Genomic DNA, 4,766 nt, shown 5'->3' on the forward strand with positions numbered 1-4,766 from the left:
CAACGCCCCAAAGACAACGATTTTTAGCAAAAGCGTTGTCGTATTTCAATTTACAACGTTTTTAGTCAAAAGCGTTGTCTTTTGAAATCAAAAGACAACGTTTGTATAGAAAGCGTTGTCTATTAGTGTTTATTTTGGGTCAACCACAACACTTTACAAAAGCGTTGTCGAAAACGTTGTCTTTTAGCAGGTTTTTTGCCAAAGACAACGCTTTTAAAAGTATTGTCGTTTAGTGTTGTCGTTGAGGGTTTAGAGGGTTTATATCTAGATTTTTTATCGGGCGAGTCCGCGATTTCATTCGTTCGTGAGTACGCCTCCTCTTCTCTTCTTCAGCCTCTAGGCCCGTGCTCCCCTAGTGCTCCTCCATTCCTGCAAGTTTCAAGATTTCCTTCCATTTTTTTCTCCCTTAGGTTTTTTTTCCTTCCTTGCTCGACCTCCTCTCTCGCCTCTCCCCGCTCCTCCGCGGCCACCCGCCTTCCTCGAACTCCACCGCGCCCTCCTAGCCGACCTCCGCGCCATCGCCCGCGTCGCTCTGCTTTTTGTAGCGCTTGCTCTTTCGTCTTCACCTCGGAGCCATGGCGGAGGACCTTCGGCTTCCTGCTGAGCTCCTGGACGACGGTTTTTTCCACTGCTTCTTCGTCAACGACAACGACAAGGTGAGAAATTTTGTGGTGCGGATTAACCCTCCGTGGATCTTGATCTTGGCATCTCGCCGTGGCGGTAGGTGCGGGATCAGCTCGATGAGGCGACGGGAAAGTGGGCGGCAGAGGCGGAGCTCCGACGGTGGATCCAACACCAGCATCGGCTCCCGAATCAAGCGAGGAACCCTAGCCCCTTTCTTGCCCATCGTCAGCTGTAGGCGGCTCGAGTGTGTTTTGTTTTACCTCGGAAAAATTGTCATTTTCTCCGATGGATCTTTAATGCCGAAACCCTATTGCTTCGGGTCCGGCACCTGAAGCAGCAGCAACTACTGCAGCAGCAATTCTGGTTGGAAAGACAAAGGAACGCAAAAGGAGTCGCCGACCACTGCCCTAGCTTTTCTCCTTCCCGGCGTGCTCCATTTCTTGTCCGGCATTAGCCCCTTCCTGCTTCAGGCACGACAGCGGTCTTCCTTTCCAGCTCCGGCGCCAGAAAAGAGCCCACCGGCACCGGCGTCTTCCTCCCCCGAACGTCCAACAGCAAGCCCCAGCCGCAAAAGAAGTCAGGTAAACCTCATCCCCAACACCAATCAACTAGCCCTCCAGGTGTTCGACCATTCCTCCCAATGAGTTACAGATTACACATTTCTTCGACAGTGCTTCTTCCAAAGTTTTCTCAAAGCTTTTCTCAAAGTTTTTCGAATAATGCATGTAATAGGATATATGAAGGAGTTCATTTTTCAAAAGTTATCGTTATCATAAAATTTGATGAACCATCTCCTGCAAAGTAATATAGTGCAGTAGAAAACTCAAATGTAGGGCTAAATGGTTGCATGCATTTTTTTTTATCTCCAGGTAAAGTCTTTTGTTGATATAGTATTATGTTGTTGAAGTTGGAAAAATGATTGTTCACTACGAAGTGTAGGTACATATTTGGAATACTGTAAATTGCAAATGGATGTCTCTAAATTCACCATACAGGAGCATTTTTTGGTCCTTTTGGGAGTTGCAGTCATCAACTGGATCTTGTTGAATCAAGTATGTGAAATGATTTCGGTAGTATTTTGAAGTTGACACTAAAAGGAGTATGTTGGGTTCTGCATTGTGTTGTATTCTTAAATGAGGGTCCTAATTTTAACAACATACTTCCTATATGAATCTGTGTTACTTGTTAAATGCTTTTTTATGCTAGAATTGTTGCACATACTTTACTTTAATCAAGACATTATTATTTTTCATCTGTTTTATTAAGCATTGTATAATCTCTGTTGGTTAAACATTATCATATGGTCCATTATTTGCTTTACTTGTCTCCTGACTTTGGAATACAAATATTCTGCAGGTGTTTCCATTTGGATCAGTTCCATTGAAGACTTACCTTCCCGATGGAGATATTGATCTTACTGCAATTGGTTATCCAAATTCTGAAGATGCTCTGGCAAATGAAGTATGGTCTGTTCTTGATGGAGAAGAACAGTACAAGGATGCTGAATTTGAAGTAATGGATGTGCTGTGTGTTAATGCAGAGGTTCTTCATTCTTTTCAAATTTGGTTTGTTGGTTTGTTGACATTGAAATAATCATAATATGTTTTTCTTACAAACTTTTAGCTGCAATCTCTTTTCCCAGGCAATCTCTTTCATCTCCAACAATATCTGGACATGCAGTTCTCTTTTCCTAACGAATTGTTAGGAGATCCAACTTTTTCTCCCTAAGAGGAGCTCTAACTGTCCCTTCTCCAGTGGATCCATCTATTTGTATGCTCGTAACATACTGGGTTAAACTATGTGGTAGCTTAGGACCTGTTAATATGTAGTTATCCATACAGATCATGCATCTCTGATGATACTATATTTTACCTGAAGATGGTTAGATATCTATTAATTGCTGCAATATATGGGTGGTGGGTATTTGAAATATCACCATGGAACCTTTACTTGTAAGTATTGAGCTAGTTATTTACAATCTCCTTTTCTTAATAGGTCCATATCATTTAGCTAGCCCTAGGTTGTTCGCGTCTGATTTTCTGTCAGGGGGTTTATTTTGTTAAAACAATGAAAACTAATGATGACTTGTTCTATGCACTATGAGGTTTGGTGAAGCAACAATAGCTATGATTAAGTGACTTGATTTTTTCTCCTTCTCTGTCGATTATCTGTGTTTACTACACCAACTCTGTCACAGTGTGTGACACACAATGGTAATAAGTATCTGTCTTTTTTTCCATCATAAGAACTGTTCACTGAAGCAACACTACTAGAAAAATGTTAATAGACAACGCCCCAAAGACAACGTTTTTTAGCAAAAGCGTTGTGGTATTTCAATTTACAACATTTTTTGTCAAAAGCGTTGTCTTTTGAAATCAAAAGACAACGTTTGTACAGAAAGCGTTGTCTATTAGGGGTCAACCACAACACTTTACAAAAGCGTTGTCGAAAACGTTGTCTTTTAGCGGATTTTTTGCCAAAGACAACGCTTTTAAAAGTATTGTCGTTTAGTGTTGTCGTTGATGGTTTATATCCAGGGTTTTTTAGCGGGCGAGTCCGCGATTTCCTTCGTACGCCTCCCTCTTCTCTCCCGCACCATTTTCGTCCCTCTCCCGCTCTCGCACCTCTAGCTCGTCTTCTCCCCCGCGCCGCATTTTCGTGCCTCTCCCGCCCCCTCTCGCACCTCTAGCTAGTAGCTACTCTTCTCCCCCCCCCCCCCCTTTCGTGCCTCTCCGCTTCTCCCGCCCCTTTCGCACCTCTAGCTCCTCTTCGCGCCGCTGTGAAGAGGCGAAGACGAAGATAGAACGGAAGCCGCATCTGGTGCTCCTCCAGGCCCGTGCTCCCCTCTAGGGCGGTGCTCCTCCAGGCCCGTGCTCCTCCAGTGCGTACGGTGACCTCCTCGTGCTGCTCCCGTGCTCCTCCAGGCCCGTGCTCCTCCAGTTCTCCAAGTTCCAAGTACGGTTTCAATCTGTTTTCTTCGATTAGGGTTAGAATAAGCATTTTAAATTTCTTGTCAGGTTACACCATTACATATTTTTTCTTCAATTAGGGTTAGAATAAGCATTGATTCCTTAAGTTTTATCTACCACCTAAATGATTAGGGTTACACCATTACATATTTTTACACCATTACAGTATGATTTCAACTATTTTGCAGAAAAATCAATATCAATTATATTATATCATTTTTTTTATTTTGAAGGTGTTTGGTCAGTGTCAGTTGATTAGTGGTAAAAAGAATGGACAAAGAATGGATGTCAAAGGATAGGCTATCACATGAATATGAGTTAGGAGTTGAATCTTTCTTGCAATTTGCAATGGAAAATGCAAATGATCTGGACGCAATACCCTGTCCATGTGCAAAATGTGGTAATCTAAAGAAGAAAAATGTAGACACTATCAGGGCACATATGTTTTGTAATGGTATAGATCTGACATACCATACTTGGATCTGGCATGGAGAAAGATCTACGACACAGAAGTCAAATAATGATAGTGATCAAGTAGGGCTAGATGAACAAAAATATGTTGGTGAGGAGCCGATAGATATGGTACATGCTGCATATGATGGTTATTCTGAGGATTCAACGCAATTCACTAAACTACTTGAAGCTGCCGAGAAACCGTTATATCATGGCTGCACTAAATTTACAATGTTATCCGCAGTTGTGAAATTATTCAACTTGAAGGCCAAATATAGTTGGAGTGGTACAAGTTTCACTACCTTCTAAGTTTGTTAGGAGAAATGCTTCCAGATGATAATGAATTGCCTTTATCTTTTTATGATGCAAAGAAAAGCTTACGTGCATTAGGGATGGATTATGTGAAAATTCATGCTTGCCCTAATGATTGTATCTTATACCGGAAAGAGTATGAGGATTTTACCATTTGCCCTACGTGTGGGATGTCTAGGTGGAAGTTGGGCCAAAAAAATACAATAAAGGAAGGAGTTCCAGCAAAGGTTTTGTGGTACTTCCCTCCTATTCCAAGATTTAAAAGAATGTTTCAGAATAAGGAGCTATCCAAGGAGTTGACGTGGCATGCTGATAAAAGAGTTTGTGATGGACACTTACGTCATCCAGCTGATACACCATCTTGGAAAGTAGTTGATCATAAGTGGCCATCTTGGAAAATTTACAATG

General features: G+C 42.0%; 1 pseudogene; it reads left to right on the plus strand.

Annotated features, from left to right (window-relative positions):
• The first annotated feature begins 575 nt into the window (after nucleotides 1-575).
• LOC141817162 (uncharacterized) lies at nucleotides 576-2,166 on the plus strand (annotated as a pseudogene).
• The last annotated feature ends 2,600 nt before the right edge of the window (nucleotides 2,167-4,766 follow it).

The sequence above is a fragment of the Curcuma longa genome, unplaced genomic scaffold (genome assembly GCF_044706935.1).
Source record: "Curcuma longa cultivar G26 ecotype Majalengka, Jawa Barat unplaced genomic scaffold, ITB_CL_G26_1.1 contig_19499, whole genome shotgun sequence".
In the NCBI taxonomy this organism is placed as follows: domain Eukaryota; kingdom Viridiplantae; phylum Streptophyta; class Magnoliopsida; order Zingiberales; family Zingiberaceae; genus Curcuma; species Curcuma longa.